Here is a 21,488-nt window from a genome sequence, read left to right as displayed (position 1 = left end):
TATCCCAACAATCCTTAATAAAGAAAAAAATGTAAAAGTTAAATCTTATCAAAGAATACATTAACTTGAGGAAACTTAATAGTAAAACAAATAATAATAAACTGATAGATAAACCCCAAGTACTTCATTTATAAGAGATCCCAACTCTATCTGCAGACGGAGGAATACAATTCAGAGCACCTAATGCATTAACTTTTCAACGATACGATGCAGTCATTGTTTGAAACTATGAGCATCACACACAGTTTGCCTTATAAAACAAAAGGTTTAAAAATGTGTGATAATAAAAAGCTGCCTATTTATCGCCTCGGCTTCATATACACAATTGTGGACAATCATACTACATTACATTCCTATGGTTCGATTAATTTCTTCGTAGTATTGTTTTAAACAATTGTATGTTCAAATTACTTTCAGCGATATCTTACAGCTGTTTGCTGTCCAAGGTGGTAACCACGTTAGATATTGACAGACGATTTGATCACAAGGATAGTTGTTTGTGTTTAAGCTGTATTTCGACGATTTAATAATGGCAATGTAGATAGAGGCTTGTGTTTGTAGACGATATGATAAAATCTATGCTTATAGTTTTTTTGTTTAGATTTTCTTCTCGACTGTTTTATGTAATACTTGTTTCAATAATGTAGATCGCGCACATTGTTGGCTTCTTGTAGTTTTCATTGTAGTCTACCATGACATACATACATAAAATATTGTTTTAGATAAATGTTATTTTAATAATCATTTTAAATAATATTATAAAACAAGTATTGGCCCTTAAACTGTGCAGCATCATGTGAAACTGCATGGAAAAATACATTTTGAATGAGGCTTTAGAAATCTTCTGTGCAGTATCCCATCATATAACACAGCTTAACAGTCCATATCTGTATAGCCCTAAATAGAAGCAAGTGATTTTTCGAACAAAAGCACAGACGTATCATCTAATATCATGCTGTTAAGTTCCTGGTCCATCTACATAACTCTTAAATGACGAACAAAATATTGCGTTGTGAAATTCGCTAAACGCCGCCCTGTATCAGCAAGTATATCCAATAAACACCCGGCTTCAAAACATCCTGAAACCTAATGTTATAAACATCTTAAGTAAAACATAACAGCAATCCTGTGTTACCGATTGCATAGAGATATGAGCTCGTAAGGAGTGGAAAATATACGGTTTGGGCTATGCAACTCCAACTTTTTTAAAGAATTTTCGAATAAAGTTCTGCTTATATTTTCCACCAAGAAGTGATTTGTTAGACAGTGTTATTTATGCAACCTTATCAATAGCCAGAATGACAATCAAACATATTGGATATATTATAGTGATGGCACTGTGTAACATAAGACGTTGTGCAATGGGTAAGTCTGATTTTTGAGTCGTAATCAGAAAATTAAATACATTGCGTGATATGTTTTTAGACACATTCATCAATATACTAAGCTTAAGATACACCTTTTCATAGTATTAAAAATGAACTACTTAATTATATATTATCTATTTATGCAACAAACAAAAAGTGTAAGAACAGCGCCCTACAATTGTGATAATATTAATTCAATACAGTTTCTTCAAAACATGTACATTTTATAAACCCCAATCTTCAAATTATAGTGATGAGATTATAAATAAGGCATCCATACTATCAAAAAGCATTTGCCACCTGATGGTCACTAAGGCTATGGCCTTCTATATTTAAAACTGAAAACATAATTGTACTGGTATTGACTATGACCAATATCCAAAGTGGTGTAAGGCAACCATTGTTAGTTTTTGACAATTTATAAATGTATTCGACAGCGTCTTCATAGAAACAAATATCAATATAAACAGCAGATAGTGAGTGCGGAATTATGGTTAAGTCGTCCGTCTCTCATCCGAGTGGATGTGTTCTCTAGGCCAACTAGGAGTACTTTCTTAGTGCCTGCTAAAATGGAAACCAATACTGGTTTTTACCCATGGCAAGAGAGTAATCACATCATAAATAGGCTTTAGTCTCGATCGAGATAAAACGAGATTTGATATAAACTAAACTGAATTGGATATTCTTTCGGAAACCATATTCTTTCAAGAACCGATCGAAAATCGATTCGAATAAAGGTCATTGTGACCTTGACTTTAAATATATAGACATGAAAATAAATATGGATCACCTACTGACCGCGACTTCTAGCTTGATGGTAGTTAGTATAATCCTTCTTCAGTCATAGATTTAAATCAAACCGTTAACGGACGGACAGCGCCTCGACGTTCTTCAGACAGGAGCATAACTGGAGGACCATATGGCATGTGCTCTACTAGTTGACCTAACATGGTCAGTTGAGGCCCCTTATTCTAACCAGTAGTAGAAAAAAAGGTAAGAGAGGGAATCGTGTTTACGATGATTTACTCATTTTGCGAAAATTTGCTGATTTTGCAAGATTTTGCCGTCTGGAGGGACAGGACTCATTCTTGTCTATGATCCTTAGCGCGATTTGCCTTTTTGGTATAACTGAATAAAACCGCTGTATGATGGATCCTATACATTCCTAATGTATGCATTGTTGAATCTCTACGTATGCAGTTAGGTTAGATTTAAATGTTTTAGTTATTAAAAATCTATACATTCGTATATTGGTACAAAACATTTGATTTAAATCACTTAATGTAGTATTTGTAATATATTATAATTACAAACAAATCCGAATAAAACTTTTTGGAAAAAAAAACAGGTTTTATTTCCACTTGAATGATGATCATGAATGACTTCGAAATGTGTCAGGAACTATACTCATTTCATATACCGGTATTATTATGTTGATTTGTCTTGTTTGCGCATAATTACATTAGTGTAACTTAGACACAAGTTATAACTAGAGCTGTCACAGGAGTGCCGAATACCCCCAAATGCCGCCTGGACACAGGAATGGCAAACCAGTCCTTTGAAAAGAGGCCATAACTCCAAGGTTACTTCCCACTGCATCTTCTTTTATCATGCATGTATTGTTTTATTTAAATCTGTTGAGTAATTTAGAAGTTACACTGCTAACAAGAAAAGCTAGCTGATGCTCTAGCTGATCTCGTCTGTAATAAGACAAAACCGTTTTTCTATTTTCGTAAAAAGTGCACAAAAACCTTTACTCCACTGGCCCCATTTTCAATAACAAGCATTGTCTTCATAGAGGCTGCCTATACAGCAAGTTTCATCACAATATCTCATGCCCAATTAAAGTTATGAAGCAGAAACAATTTTTCTATTTTTAGTTACAGTGACCTTGACCTTAGCCCCACCAGCCCCAATATCGACCTTGACCTGTATCTTCTGATGTTACACCTGTGTACCAAAAAATGTTCAAATCTGTCAAGCCTTTCATGAGTTATCGTCCGGAAACCATTTTTCTATTTTTAGTAACAGTGACCTTGACCCCACCAGCCCCAATATCGAACTGGATCTGTATCTTCTGATGTTACACCTGTGTACCAAAAATTGTTCAAATCTGTTAAGCCTTTCATGAGTTATCGTCCGGAAACCGTTTTTCTATTTTTAGTAACAGTGACCATGACTTTGGCCCCACCAGCCCCAATATCCAACTTGACCTGTATCTTCTGATGTTACACCTGTGTACCAATTTTTTTTTAATCTGTCTAGCCTTTCATGAGTTATCGTCCGGAAACCATGAAAACCGACCGACCGACAGACCGACCGACCGACCGACAAGCTCACTAACTTGATCTGTATCTTCTGATGTTACACCTGTGTACCAAAAAATTGTTCAAATCCGTCTAGCCTTTCATGAGTTATCGTCCGGAAACCGTTTTTCTTTTTTTAATAACAGTGACCTTGACCTTGGCCCCACCAGTCCCAATATCAAACTTGACATGTATCTTCTGATGTTACACCTGTGTACCAAAAATTGTTCAAATCTGTCAAGCATTTCATGAGTTATCGTCCGGAAACCGTTTTTCTATTTTTAGTAACAGTGACCTTGACCTTGGCCCCACCAGCCCCAATATCGAACTTGACCTGTATCTTCTGATGTTACACCTGTGTACCAAAAAATTTTCAAATCTGTCTAGCCTTTCATGAGTTATAAGTTCATGAAAACCGATAGACCGACCGACCGACCGACAGACAGACAGACAAGCTCACTCCTATATACCCCCTCAAACTTCGTTTGTGGGGGTATAAATATAGTGACGTGTCCACGTCTGACAGATATGGTTAAATTTTGGAAACATATTTGAATCTTATAATCCGAAACAAATCTATAGATGCAATGTACATTAATATCTTCAAACATATTGTAATCCAGTACAAATTTGATCTAAAAGAATTTCTTCATAACACTTGTATATAGAAATCCCTCTTCCAGAATGCTGATTAAGTGTATGAGTCTGACCAAATCTCAAATGTAACTGTTAAATAACCATAAATATATATGGCATATATATAATATATATATATATATATATATATATATATATAAGTGGCAAGGTTGAAAAATATATTGAATAATATATATCAGTTTGTGTAGGTTCGTACATTAACAAATCTTTATTTCAGTGTTGATTTAAACAGTTGATGACGTTTTAAATGCTTCCCAACGATTAAAGAGGTAATAAATGATATGAAATATGAATTTACTTCTGCAGACCCAGATCCCTTTCGTGTACATCCAATCAACGACGTGGAAACAGACTTTATTCTTGAACTGTATTTGCACGGCATATGGCACGCGATTGCAGGGTTTCAATTTTCAGAAGTGACTGCCAAAGTCGTCTGCAATCATTTTGGATACGGGTACATTGTTACAATAATTTTCCAAGTCGCATATTTTAACGACGGTTTTTTAATACCCCCAGTTTATTTACATTTTACTGACCGTTCCATGGCGGTACCTAACAATCCTTGATAAACATAACGTTTTTTTTATTTATATAAAGTATGTTATGACTGTGCTGTTTGTGGAGTTTGTGCTGTTCTTCCATGTTTCGTGTTTGGGATTGTTTGTGTTCAATATCTATGGCGTTTACCCAGTGCCATTGAACCGGGTTTATGTTTAAACTTTTTGCTACCAAGCTAGTTTCTGTAGTAGTTCACAAAAGTTTTGAACAACAATTTTAACTTCAACATTTTGACAACTTCTCGACCTACAATTACTTTCATCATGTTCTCATAATGAGCATTGTCAAGACATAAAATAACCGCTAATAAACACCTTCTTTTTGAGTTATCACGTTTGAGCGAGAAGTAAACTGTAAATTGATATCGATACGTTGTTGAATTCTTTGTAAGCACAGTAGACATTTCACGTTCTTGTTTCTTTCTGATCAGTTGTTTCCATGGACCAAAGAACTTCAGTATATTGCGATTGCAATGTACATGAATGCCTAATGTACTTTTCTATTTACATATTTACCTCGGCAAACACTGCTCTGTGAAAGACAAATCCCGTTTAAGTGTTAAAATGAAATGGTTACATTTGTGCGTTTTGTAATTTGTTTCGTTGAGAACCATTGGAACGAAACATGTGTCAGTGAAATATACCTTGGTAATAATTTCTTTGTGTCGCGTGGCTGCCGACTATGTTCCTTGTTACAGGATTTACAACTACAAACTTAGCAGCTTCTTTAACAGTTTTACTGAAATGTCATCTGTAATTCATTATCAATTAACAATATAGTTCAGCACAATAGTAAGATTTATATGTACAAAATGTGCTTAACTTATTTCGACCATTCCTGGAATTACCATTATACCAGCTATATTTAGTGATGCCATTCTATAACATATACAATTACACATGATATGTTTACATGTATTGTCAACAAGTGGACATTTGGTTGTAGTATTTCACGTCTTAGGCCTCTTAGTTTACAGTAAATATACAGTAAACATAGATCTACCAAGTTTTACAAGTATTGTCATGCAATCCTAATTGCACTAGTATTACAAATGCGCGCACACATTGCAAAGATTGCAGTCCATTGACGAAAAATAAGGTGGCAGTCAACGGATTTCACAATATAATGCCACAACTGGTGTACATATACAACCTTTAACTCAGCCACGGAGTACATTTATGTAAGAAAATGACTTGCAATTCAATATTGGTGTGCCAAATCTCCAGACAGATTTAACAACGTTGTCATTGAGTTTATTAAAAACATAATACGAGACACCATCAACAGCTTTACAATATCCAATCCAAACACTCAGCTTGCAATCTGAGCTACACATGTATAAGTTATACTAAAGCCTAAACGTCCATTCAGAATTAGACCTAGATATTTGTATCTATCAGTATCTACACATTTACCATTCAAACATATAGATTTAACAAGGACAACTTTACTTTTATTGTGGTTTAAAAAACGTCAATATCATTTTATCACATGCTTACCCTTGTTTTCCGTGTAATATACCCAGTTCGAATATTTTTATCTTACACATGTGTATGATAACCTATCAGACATTTCTATTTGCTAGACTAATCACACGCGACCTAGAAATCCCTCCGCATTGTTTGTAAACAAAATGGTTTTTAAAACGCCAACAAAACTTACCTCAATTATGAAGCTGTAGGACTTCCGGGAGACAAAAGGCTAACGAATCATAGTGTCAGAAAGCATCTTGTTCAAAAACTTTCTGATAACAATGTTCCGCCAACCAGATAATGCAAAGCATTAGTCATAGAAATATCCAGTCAGTCAACAAATACAGCCACATTTCAAACATTTCCATCTTCACCAACACAAGCAATATGCAATCAATGTCATTTGCTTGCCAGTTTCATCAGCTGTCGGTTACCGAATACACAAAAACGAATTCCGCAGCACATACATTTCCTTACACATCCCATGGCGGCTAGAACATCATGTTCTCTGGAAACATTCTTGTTGGAGCTTTTTCAACATCAACATCCATGCAGTACATAGTAAGGCTTCGCCGTAATCATCTGCATATTGTGATACTCCATGTACACTAAGAAAACGCTGCAAAATCATCGTAGAAAGCGAACTTTTAAATCCATGCTCACAGTAAAACTTGACAGACCGATGTAGGTCACATAAACCGCGTAAATGCATGTACTCTGAGTGTGTCGTCATCAAAAGTGTGTACTTATTAGGTTTTTTGGGGTTAAAATCGTTCGTTATTCATGTTGTTGGATATTTTACTACACATTTTTTTATATTTGTGACTTGTTTAGATTTTTATCAGAATTCAAATTTGATAACTGCTAGCTATTTTTGTCATTTTAATTTGGAACTATTTATATGGCGCATCGTTGACATTCTTCTCTGAGTACTTTGGCTGTCAAACAATCGGTTCAGAAAGTGGAACTAAATTGGTAATAAAAACACCGTTTTAAGCATGTGATAAAAAAGATCTGACACTCGTTGTCATTTAATGCAATAATTTTATTAAACTCGTCCATTAAAGTTGTTAGTAAGCGAGCCTCTGGCCAAATTTCATGTACTCGTTTAATAAAATCATGTATTAAATGACAACGAGTGTCAGATCCTATATATACCAAATTACTAATTCCGCATTGATTAATTGGTACTGTTCAAACAATTTAAACATGAATTCCTCATTGTCATACATTCACCATTGCAACTGCTACTCAAAGTTAACGAAGACAAATTGAATATCAATCTTTATGATAAACGTGATGATTTTAATTTCAAATAAGTAATTAACCTTCTTCAGATAGAGATAGTTCACCATCATATGGTGTTTTTATCGCACAGCTGATAAGATTCGCTAGAATATGCACAGCTGTCAACAATTTCAGCTCTCGCAGTAAACTTATGACGGGAACATTTCTGAAACAGGGTTTCAGAATCATAAATTACTGAAACCTTTCTCAAAAATTGTCAATGGTCATTACTGTATAATATCTAAGTAAAATATCAGTCTTTAATCACTGATTGCTAACAGTATTGTACATTCCGATTAATATGGTGAATTTAAAGACAATTCGTGAAAATTAAATTGTTTTCAAGCAGTTAGTTTAGCAGATAGACTCAATGAATTGCTTGGATCTAATTTAATTTGATTTAAAATTTGCAGATTCGTGTTATCTTTAAAATATTTTTTGTCATTTGTTTGAAGCACTCACACTGTTTTAGCGTGTGACGTCACTATTTTTAAACTAACTTAGGGCAATCATTTGGTAAAAGATTTTAGCAGATATATATTGTATTTTTTTCTAATAATGTTTTCTTTGTTTGTTCCTAAATTTAGTACAATGACGCTTTATATTATGAAACTTTATGGTCACACAATTTTTAACATTTTATGCTAAGGCAGACTTTGTGAGATTTTTATAGTTTCGAGTAATAACTGCATCATAACTTTGAAAAGTTATTGCATTATGTACTCTGTATTGTATTTCTTCGTCTGCAGAGCCGGGATCCCTCATCAAAGAATTTATTGGGGTTTACCTATTAATTAATTATTATTTGTTTAATTATTAGGTTTCCTCAGGTTAATGCATAATTTGATAAAATTTAGCATTTACGTTTTTACTTCATTCGGATATGTTAGGATAAAAGTGAGGTTGTCCACACACAAGTTTAAACCCCTAGTAAATTGATATTTTTCTGACCATTCCAAGGCGGTACCCTATAATCTTTGATAAACACCCCTAGTTTTTTTATATCGTATATATGTAGTGTGCTGTTTGTGGAGTTTCGGCTGTTGTCCCATGTTTCTGTTTCGTGATTGTTTCATTTTGTGTTATATGTCTTTGGCGTTAACCCTGTGCCATTAGACAGAGTTTATGTTTAAGCATTCGACCGACCACTATACTTGTTTCTATAGTTTTTCAGTTTTGAATATAAATATTAGTTTAAATTCAGTTTAAAATATTGAAAGAGTATTACAATATCGGAAAATAACGGGGTTTTTTCCAGAATAGTACTGATCGAACTTTCTCTTCAATATATATGCAAAAAGCTACAGAAACATGCCCAGTAGCAAAAAGTTTAAACATAAACCCAACTTCACAGTTGGAGTGGAAATACATTTGAATTTACATATCTAATTAACCTTTGATCGTTTTAAACAGATATATAGGTTACAGTGCATCGTTGACATATGAGGAGTACAAGTACAGAGGAGGCATTTGGTCTTATGATAAGGATTTATTGAAATGCAAAGGAACTCAATCAGAATTAAGCGACTGTATTAATCCAGAGTATGTAAGCATAACAACGTCTATAGAGTTTATGGCTGATAAACTGCTTCCGAGGATAAAGTGTTCAGGTATGACTGTTGTTAATTATAACAATAATAATAATAATAATAATAATAATAATAATAATAATAATAATAATAATAATAATAATAATAGCAATAATAGTTATCTATCGCAAAGTAAAGAAATAAAAAAAGTAATGGGGAAACAAAATGTCCTTAAGTGCTCTTTGGTTGCTGTACTTTATATAGAGGTTGATTATATAGGCTATTGCTTGTTGGGTCCTGTATTATTTGTTTCGAATATAGAGTACTGTTTAAACATGCTCTAGATGTTGCATGCTTTGTATTATAAAAACGAACGATTTCAATGAAACGACTTTTGTACATGGCGTTCTGATGTTTCATTTAACTCATTTTTGCAAAGTTGTCTGCTTTAACTAAGTCTACAATTAAAAGTGCATTGATTCCTGAGCGTACAAAATCGACTATATACGTATGTATCGAAGGATTTACTGCAAACCATATGCTGATATATGTGCTACTTGTGCTATAAGTATTAATGTTTTGTAATGATTGCTTTATTATTTTGTATTGATTCATTTGATGCATTGTAAAATCGTTTTTTATTACTCTGGTATTAAAACAAATATAGTTTTTTCTATGATCACGTGTAAAATAATCGTACACATTTTGTAAACAATTATCAATAAACTTTGATTCATGCATGTTCAAAATGTTAAAGGCAATTTAAAAACACAAACTAAATTAAAATTAATTTTAAAGCGCATTATTAACTATAACCAAATTACACAGGTCGCCATTTCTTGAACGAATTATTCTAATGGTAAAAATGATGACGATAACAAAAGTTTGATTAATAGTGTTTAAAAAGCAGCTTTCCATGTACTAGATTTTTGTTCATAGTATTAAATACATTCTCACTGTCGGAGATCAGTCTGTTTCTCTTCTAGACGGGTCGTTTTCTTTCCGATGTTTGAAAATCACGCTTAGATGTTGACATTTGACGTTTTTCATATTATGATAATTCATTTAGACTTGAATAAGGTACATTGTCTTTTGCAATATAATATATCAAAACACAATTTTGAATACACAGTAATACAAAATAGTAAATAGAATATAGTTTCTAAGTTTCATAGTTTATTCAAATGTGTCCTTATTTATTCTATCAAGGAACTAAGGAACCACAAACTGAACATATACAACACACATAATATGATCATTGTGAGGAAACAGTGGTTAAAAATACCATTTAAATATGTTATATAATATCATCATAAATAGAAATTTTAAGATCAAAAGCCTTGTTGATAAACATTGCTAGAATTTAAAAATTTCCTTTGAATATTCTTATTTATATTTTTTAAAAAGCAGTTATAGGAGAAGGTCTGTGCCATCTACCGGCCTCAATTTCAAATCCTTGTGACGAAAGTCTAAGTTTCGTTAATGCTTTCCTAAATTTTACTATATTAACATCACACAAATATTTTGAAATAAGCATGCATCATAATATCCTAGTGATTGTAATATATCTCTATACAGTTTCTAGAAATATTGATATGATCGAGTTAAATGAAGATGAAAAAAAATAATTCTCTTTTAATATTCCGAATAGTTTGTCTTAGACACTAAGCTTCTGTAATTTATAAAGTTTGTTGTATATGTATTTGTCTATTTTGTAGTAAATAAATCTAGAATTTTAATCACAAAGGAACGAATATAATAACGTCCTTTAGTCTATTTTTAACGATTAAATCTACCCATTTGAACTCTTAAATTGAACTCTTTAATAGTGAACAGAAAGACTAAGTGTATAAAAAAGGCGTAAACTTTAAGGTAAAACATCTAAAGTAGCCTTTACATTCAAATGTTGTTTTAAGGTCACTTATACAAATGAAGAATATTATGAATTAGGTAATTGGTGTTTGAAATTTCCCGGAACTTAGTAACAAAGTCAGACAGTTTAAAAATATATCAAAAAGATGAATTTCACCTATACGTTTGCAGTGAATATATCAAATTATGATATCAACTGTTGCTATTCCACTGATTAAATCAATGTTTTACCGATAAGCATGAACGAACAAAAGGTTATCGTAGTGTTATTGTGTTTATCGTAAACAACAAAGAATACTTACGCAAGTTGGCAGTTTACATAGAACAAGGTAAAACTAAATGGATAAAGCTATCTAGTTCATGCTTTTCGATGAAATAAGAAGTTTTATTAGTGGAATAACAACAATGAATACCAATTTGATATATTCGCTGCAAACTAATGAATGTTTTCAATAAAAAGCAATACAACATGCTTGTTTGATAAAAACGCATAATCGAGCTCATTTTTGAAAATTACGCTTTCATAGAAGGCATTAGATACAATCGCCAAAAATGGCTTTTAAGCATCTGTTCACTCCATCAATTCTGCTGAATACAGGACGAAAGTGCCTATCACAAATGCCGGCAAACTTTGAACCTTCGGTCTCAGCATCTCCCACTTCGGTATTAAAAGTGTACTTTAATAAAGGGCATAGATGTACTAGTACTTTCTCCCACCTCAGATAAGTAGATCCAATAATTTAACCATGCTAGAAATTCTTATCTTGCCCACGGGCGAAGATAAGATGCCCGTATGGAACTCCTTTTTAATGGTCACCACATTGAAGTTATCTTCCTTGTTAAAGACAGTCGTCTGTAGCATCATAGAAACATTGTCTTGTGGCAATATTAAGAATGCTAATTAACTATTTCATGCTTCAAATGTCACCATAAAAAAAGTTTTTACGCACTTTTCAAGAAATAATGCTCCACTCCGATCAGGACTATTGAAAGACTGATGGACTATTAACATAATCTGAATCAATGCGCGCATATCCATGACAACAACGAATTATCAAATATCCATACGCATTATTTTCACTACGCACGAAAGAGTTCCAGCAAAAAAAATACATTTTTACTTAATTTTGTTTAATTGAGGTGGGAGAAAAAGCATCTACTATAGCCGCTCGTGTAAGATAGGTTCATCCCGACCCTCGCACAGGGTGTTTTGCGGAAACTCGGTAAACCTCGTTTCCATCATACGCTCGGGTCGGAATGAACCTATCTTACACGCGGCCATGGAAGATATTTATAATCTCTGTCACTGTCGCTGTAGATTAAAAACGTTCATGTTCATATCGTTGAGAATGGCATTGTCATTATTCACTACGTATATTACTCTGCAAGGAAGTACAACTGTTTGATAGAACTGCATCAATTCATTACCACTTAAGTAAATATCATGTAGTTTTGTGTTGTGATCAAATATTATCTTTGGAATGTACGATAGCTTATTGTATGAAATATCCATCACTTGTAGATTGCGCAAAAATTTAAACATTTCAGTGAACTGATCTGGATTTGTTTTAAGCATAATATGCTGATGTGAGAAAAATGTTTATATCCTATTATTATATCCGCATTTGTTTTCCTACCACTTTCGCCCTTAAAATTGTATTCAATTAAGGCGGCGTTCTACTTTTGTCATGTATTCATACCCTGTTTAATTTACACAGTGAATCAACTGTTATTATTTTGAACATAGATACATTAATTAGTGTTTTTTGTTTTTTTTCATAAAATGTTTGCATTAAAAAAAATATCGAAGAATATATTCACCATGAACCGGAGATAGAAAATTGACAGCTACTCCATCTTCATCAGTTATAATTTTGCGTGAGGGGCGTCTCACGGGATGCGGCATAGAAAACATTCTTTTAAAAAACGAAATATTTAGAAAAAATAAATGAACTAATAAAACTCCAAAACTAAGCATAAAAGAAACAGAAACTTTGTTGATCTCAGTGTAAGATCGTATTCAATTTCACTCATGATAAGTAAAATTATATATGTTTTTCCTGAAAATATGTTTTTCCATGACACTCGTGAAATAAAACACGATCTTATATTAAGATCAACATATATCCGCTATATAATAGAAAACAAAATACTACACGAACATAAAAAGTATTGTTAATGTTCCTGACTTATTAATGGAACGTGTTTGAATCACACACTAACATAAATGATAGAATTCAACGGAAGTCTTAGTTTCCCCCAATGCCTGCTAGTGTTTTAACATCAATTGTTGTGTCGTATTTATATATTGTAGATTTTACAGTATCAGACATTCGCTTAACTGGAGGCGACGTTCCCAGTAAGGGGCGCCTTGAAATATTGGTCGGAACACAATGGGGAACAATTTGTACATATAACCCTCCTACACCAGGGGGATATTGCCTAGGAAGGAATGAGGATAGTGTATGCAAGATGCTAGGATATTTGTGAGTAACTGGACTTAAATATCTTTTGAAATGTATGGTGACAGCGAAATATACCACTGACGTCAATATATGTTTCTTAAGTATGATTTATTCTTACAATAATTATGTAAAAAGCTACAGAAACAAGCTCAGTAGCATAAAGTTTAAACATAAACCCGGTTTTTTTATGGCACTGGGTAAACGCCAAAGACATATAACATAAAATTACAAACAAGAAACATGAAAAAACAGCACAAAACTCCACAAACAGCACAGTGCATTCATACTATATATAAAAAACTAGCTATGTTTATCAAGAATTGTTAGATACCGCCTTGGCACGGTCAGTAAAATGTAAATTTACTGGCGGTTAAAACCAGTTTATGTGCACAAACCTCACTCTTATCCCAACAATCCTTAATGAAGATAAAACGCAAAAGGTAAATCTTATCAAAGTATGCATTAACTTGAGGAATTTTAACAATAAAACAAATAATAATAATCTTACAGATAAACCCCAAGTACTTCTATGATTAGAGATCCCAACTCTATCTGCAGACGGAGGAATACAATTCAGAGCACCTAACGCAAAAACTTTTCAAAGATACCATGCAGTCATTGTTTTAAACTATTAACATCACACACAGTCTGCCTTATACAATAAAAGGTTTAAAACTGTGTGCTCGTAGAGTTTCATACAAGCAAACGTTGGGTTTAGAATACATGTCAAGGCGTTACCTGTCATATTCAGCTTTAAAACTGGCCCAGGTTTCGATTCGGTAAAAAAACGTTGTATATTTTACCTCGAATTTCAATGATAAGAGTTTGTTTTTAGTGGCTTATTGGGTATTTTTTCCAACTGAATGGATGTATGCTCATTTAACTCCAAAATGTATTTTCATTTGATAAATAAGTCTATTATACGTATGCATAATGACAGAATAACTGTCGGTTCTTAGGTCTGAAAGTAGTGTTCTAACATATATATACAGTAGAAAACGATGTGCCAGAACAGACTTCAACTCTAGTGTCAGATATGTATATTTTACAAACATCTTTAACTTGGCTTTTACAATCAAAAGCCAAAGGAATTTATGGTTTCACAATGAATAAGTCAGGCACATAACTCATAAAAATATAGTTACAATATGCATAGTCAGTTCTCGACCTCACATGAAACGGCCTATTGCACAAGGCCTTTTTCTAGTTGTGACAAAAGGCATATTTGATCAACGTCTACGACGTCAGCAAAAAATCACTTTACTCGTGTATGCCGATAAGTATAATAAAATAATGAAAACTCTCTGCTTTTGTTTATTGTAATTACTACAGACGTTGTCTTGAATTTATGAGTACATAGTTCTAAACTGTATGGTACGGTCTTATGTGCAACAGGTTTATTGGAAGTAAGATTCATGTTTATACAATTTGCTATTGATTAAAGAAAGGTTAAAAAATCAGCTCAAACTGGTGGGTAATAGTATAGTGTTGAACAGGTCAGTTATTCATGAAATATACTCAGTTACTTCACATAAATATTACAATATTCATATCGTTAACAGATAAATCTATTTAAGTTATTTTGAGTGTATGTATTTATATTCTATAGTAAGACTACGAGAGTACCTGTACCTTTCGACAAAAGCCAGCTTACAAACAATGCGTCTTCTCCCGTCCTGATGACACTTGAAGGCTGCACAGATTTAGAGTCACTAGACTTTGAGAAGTATTGTAATGTTATTAAAGGCGAATTCAGTTACTGCCATTTCCACGAACAGGATGCTCTACTTATGTGTGAAGGTATGTATAAAGGACATCTTTGAGAAACTATTTGTGTAAACTAGTTTTACAGCGATGTTTATATCTCCAAAGCATGCATGCAACAGTTTGTTTATTATTCTGATAAAATATTATTTATATATTATTCTACAAAAACAGTGACTAAAATACCAATTGAGCTGTCTCAGAAGTGTGAAATAACCTCAAAGTTGGCAGTAAACAGGAATTGTTAATTGGTACGTTATAACTAAATGCCAAGTACCCGTATGTGGTTGAGAATGCTACTTCAGACTGAAATTGTGTTTAAGGCGGAGTAATGCACATACTTTATCGGTGTTATTCTTTGAATTCAGTTCAATCCTGCAATCAGATAAAAGAAAACGAATATATAAGAATTTTTTTCTGCTATAATATAATTAAACTTCGTCCGGTCTGATGCAACATACCCGTAACTAACTTTATACTTCATCCAGAGAAAAGCAACACACTATTTTATTGTTTAAATTATTTGATTTGTAACTGAACTTAACGGAAATGTATGGTTATCATCTAGGTGAAACGAATGAAATATCGTTTTTTTTAAATGTTGCCTTTTGTATAGGGAAAAGATTTAGCAATGTATAACCTAAATGTCGTGTTTTGGAATTGATATTATCAGCATGTGCATTTTTACATTGTTCAGACCATTTGGGGCAGTAGATGTTTTAAAATGTCACAAAAACTGCAGGTGCACTTCTATTATGCTGACCAACGTTCGCATGAAGTTGGTACTGTTACTTAGGCAAGGGCCATAATTCTTGTAGAGTTGTTGGACAAAGTGAAATATCACATAAATTTCAAGGGCATTATTCCCCATGCTGAAAAATATTACTTTGATATTGCATGTATGAAGATGCAATACTGTTGGAAAACATGTGACGCAAGAGTTATTAGAAAATGTTTAAATACGTCAAGAGGAATAACTCTTGTATAGTTGTTAGACGAATTTAAATGCCATAAAAATTGCAATGATATAATTTATCATGTTGAACAACATTCTTGTTATAGAGGTTTCAGACCGTTTTGACTAATTCATAACAACTTTTGATAGACGAGGTTAGATGTCCAACGAGTTGTATGTTCTCAATTTCCTATGCTGACTAGCATTCCAATGAGGTTCAATGTGTTTAGATAAAATACTGTTACTTGTTAAGATGTTAGGCGCGATGAAATGTCACACAAATTGCAAAGGCACATTTTCCCATCCTAAACAACTGTCCGTCAAAATTTTATCTGTGAAGGTGCAATATTTTTGGAGAAAAATGCGAGGCAAAATATCGCATTTTCTTCTAAGTCAAGGGTCATTACTCTTGTAAAATTGTTAGACGAGATAACATGTCACACAAATTGTAGGGGTATCATTCCGCATGCTGAGCAACATTTTGGTAAACGTTTAACGCCATTTTGACTAAGTAAAACGCCAATACATTTGATGGACGAAGTGAGAGGTCTCAAAGATTGTAGATTCACTAGTTCCTCTGCGGATAACCATTTCTATGAAGTTTAATATGTTAGGATGCAACATGAGTCTTATGTGACACACAATATGTGACATGACGTAATGGAGGAACACAACGTACGGAACTGAACATTTTTTTACAAAATATATGAATATATGTAAAACGAACTTAACACAAACAGTTATGCAGCGTGTTTTTGCTCTTTTTATATTTATTTAAGCAATACGCCTTGTTGGTGGTCAAAACATGTACTCGGGACTGATAGAAACATCAATAAATGGGAAATTGGTGACACTATGCGACTATTTCCATGACAAAGAGACTGCAAACGTTGCCTGTGATATGCTCGGATACAGGTAATTTTACGGGATGTTGGAACTTTGCTTGCATGTGGAAAGATTTAATTTTTACTTGTTACAATTCCTGCTTTCAGCAATTTTTTGATTGTGGTATCTATTTTACATGTGCTTACATTGTGGCATTTCAGTGGAGCAAATCAGGTCATTTCCTCAACTCGACATGGTGTTGGTCAAATACCTTTGTATACTGGGAGAATATTTTGCAATGGTGATGAAAGGTCATTGGAACAATGCAACCACGAAACAACTGAAGATTTACCTTGCAACAACCAACGAGGCCTCGGTGTTGTATGTCAAGGTATATATGTATACCCATATTGATATTGCGCTTGAAAAAAAAAAGATCGTCATAATGATGAAACCTTTGTAAAATGCATAAAACATCTTCTAAATAGACCGCACGTTTATTTTATAAATGGCGGCGTTGTTAATAGGTAATGTATTTATTCCGTGTTTATAATAAACGTCCTTTCGTTACTTTTTTAAACAAAGATACACTAATAAATTGAATTGATTAATGTAAAATAAATGTTTGCCCTAAAATACGATTGAATAATAAACTAAAAAAGAGTATCACTTTTTTCTTAAAAAAACGGAAACAGAAATTCGACAGCTACGTCACAAGCTATAACTTTGCGTGAGAGGCGTCCCACGTCCCACGGGTTGCGATGTAAATAACACTCTTTTGCGATTGAAACTCCTATAACCTTTATGAAATCAAATTGTAAAAGAGCCAACCCCTTCTATGATCAAAACCGTAAACCTTCATTTTACCCACTCTGTTTTGCTCCATGTACGAGCTATTACTAAACACTGAAACGTTTTGAATTTCAACGTCACATTCGACATCAGAGTGTACAAGCGTATAAAATACAATTAATGCACTCAAGTGAGGTCGATATGATGTTGTATCCACCTGTTGAAGCGATATCGACGAAGGGCGCAGTACGAGGTTATTATCGCTTCTTCAGTATTTATGCGAAAAACTACAGAAACAAGCGCAGTAGCAAAACATAAACCCGGTTTAATGGCACTGGGTAAACGCCAAAGACATATAACATAAAATTTCCAACGAGAAACATGAAAGAACAGCACAAAACTCCACAAGCAGCACAGTGCATACATACTATATATAAAAAACTAGATCACCAAATCGACCGAATTGAAAATGCAGCAATCGTCTTAGTATCAATATTAATCTGCAGTCTCTGTTTAGTAGCACATAGACCCAGAGAACATATTTCAGATAATATATATAAAGATTATGATAAATAGCATAAAGGTAGAATTAAAACAGATATATCAAGATGATTCTTAAACAAAACAGAATATAATTACTTAGTTTAAGTGTTACTATTATTAAGTATTGCAAATTATAAGATTACTTAACGATCAACAATTGAACAAACATGTATAACCATCAGAGATGTATCTAGATATATTCTTTTTTAAATAAAAAAGTGCAAAATTTAATCAAACATAACCATCACTGACTTTACTTCTCTTTTACAGTTAATTACGAGAAGTGTAACTGGCGGTAATGTTTGAGCAATCGTTTACAACAGGCATTGAGATCTTTTGTCTTCTTTGTGTGTTCATAATTTGGACTGATTATATATTTGATATTACTTTAGAAATATTCCAATATAGGGACTAGTTCATAAATTGCAGAACAATGCTTTCAATAATTTCCACGTTGCATGATTATATTAAATATTATATAATATTAAATTTAGTTTGTTTAATAAAACTTTATACTTTAATTGATAATGAAACCTTAAATCATAACAGCCCTGCTTATCATTTTGAAAATTTTGATTTTAAATACCAATTCAATCATAACAACTCATCCATCTCCGAAAAAGATACAGGCCGAGGTGTTCCGATTGATATCAAATAGATGAAGGTTACACGGTACAATTAAAATATCCTTTATGTTTGTAAACCTCCTACGCAGTAATCTCCCTAGGTGACAGCAAAAATGCCGAGTTTTTAAAAAATAATCTTGAGCTTAATTGTTTGTTTTGATAAAGTCATTCGAAGGAATGAACTCCAGATAATTCCCCTTTGATGTATAGTGTTTTTATCCCCGTTCTATACAAAATATAAAGCAAGGAATTAACATAACATGTCGGTACAAATAAAAGGTGAATTTCATGCTATTTAAAACCTATGTATTAGACCATTGACTCTATTTCATCCGAAGAAACGTTTGTATATTATAAAAATACGCCTCCGACACTAAGGAACATTCGTTGTAAAAACAAGAGACACGAAAATTATACACAACATGACAGTGGTAGCAAAAAGGTTTATTTTTTATTTATTAAAAAATATCGAATATTCGAATACCGATTTTGACATTCGAATACCATCCGTTCGATCGAATATTCGTTTGCATCCCTAATAATTTTGTTATAATTTAGTTTTAACCGGAGGATGAGCTTTGGGAAAAAAACAGAATATCTTTAATTCCGGGCTTAAACTATTGTAACAATATTATTAACCATAATGTCCTTCGAGCATAGGTACACCCAACATAAAGCAAAATATTATCATTGAAATAATAACCATTTTTGGTTATCTGCATGCACGTTTTTCTTCTTATTTCATTGCGCCGACTTGATGCTATGCATCAACTTTTTTCTTGTGTAAATGTGATGAAACTGTGTAGTTTTAAGGCATATGTTTCAGAGATGAGAAACCACTGGTTTGATCAACGCATCAACATGTTGCTGGTCTTGGTAGCTATCGCGGTTTCAAAAGTCACTAAACCGCGGGATCTTCTTTTTCACATAATAAACCGGAACTCGTTTTTATATACTCGTTCACATTTATTCCATACAATCAAACAGTCAATCAGTCAGCATAACAGTATGTAATGGAACACATCCTACGGCTATTGTACGTGTAGGAACGTAAATGAACGTTTAGGAACGTAGGAACGTATGAACGGTTATCTGAAATAACCCATACACAATAATCAAGACACATACATCATATACACAATAACAATCAAATAATGCAATTAACAAAGCAAATTGATGTTCACAGAGAATTTTCATGACATTCATAAATACTTAAAGTTACAAAAAATGCTCTGATGTTGTCTAGACATCAACAATTGCCTTAACTAACCTTTCCTTTATATTGTAGATTAACTTCATTTTATAAAAAACAAAAATGTTACAAAACTTACTTAACATTGGTACGTATTCCGATTTATTTAACAAAACCCAAACATTCATTCATGTCTTTTCACTCTCACCTCACTTACTGACCAAATTTACTTTCGCCCGGAGCCCTCGCAGCCACCAGCCAATCAAAACCCAAAACAAGCTCATGATAACCATGCTAAATATATTTTATATACGTATCTTGCATATCCCGGGCAAATAATCTAAAAATGGGTCTGATTAATTTGTTCTATTGTTATGATAATGAATCAAACTCGTTAGCGAGCTACAAAGGAATTTAATAAACATATTCCTAGCTGCAGTAAAGTAGCAATATGAGTTTTCCTCCATTTAAACTATTGACTTGGAATCTGTCAATGGTAGGAGTTTTTCTAGGTATACTCATTTTATATTACTGGTAGTTTCCTGATCACCTTCCGACGCGAGATGCTGCTCGTATTACATCAGTACTGTTTAATGATGATTCACTTTTGTGGCCTGTCATCGTATGTCTAGACGGAATCCGTGCTTCATCTAAGACGTGAACTGTTGTAGCACGAAAACAGTTGGAGGTATATTTTAAAAGTCTTGCCTCATAGTTCACTTTTTCCCAGTCTCAACAAATCATAGTTTTTGGTAGCAAACCCATACACCCGCTATATTTGTCGTCTGTGGTTGCTTGGTGGTAGTCTACGGGTGACATGCCATGTCTCTTGAGTTCTTTAGCTACAGATTTTAATAAAATGTTTGAGGTTTTGAGACCCACTCCTTTCAAAATGTCCACCGTATTCACTGTTCTGGATAAATCTCGTTGACACATGTATGCTATGAGTGTTGAATTTTTGTACAGTTTCCCGTTTTTGTGCCTTGTTTCCAAGTTAAAGTTACCGATCATGTGATTCAAATCATCGGAGTGCAGCTCTTCAAACAAGTTCGGGACATTTTTACGGCAATAGTCTTTTAAGCATGCTACGGCCGTTTGGTTCCCTGTTTGGTATTCGCAGCATCCTTGTTTGTTAAATTTTGCTATTTTTGCTCCTCTGAGAGGCAAACAAAACGCTAGTAAGACGTCATTTTTTGTTCTTTATATAGATATTAAATTTACGACGTAACAGTTTTTTACCCAAGCGATGCACACTTGATACGATTTACTTAACTCAAT

The sequence above is a fragment of the Mya arenaria genome, chromosome 12 (assembly GCF_026914265.1).
Source record: "Mya arenaria isolate MELC-2E11 chromosome 12, ASM2691426v1".
In the NCBI taxonomy this organism is placed as follows: domain Eukaryota; kingdom Metazoa; phylum Mollusca; class Bivalvia; order Myida; family Myidae; genus Mya; species Mya arenaria.
This window is presented reverse-complemented; position numbering follows the sequence as displayed.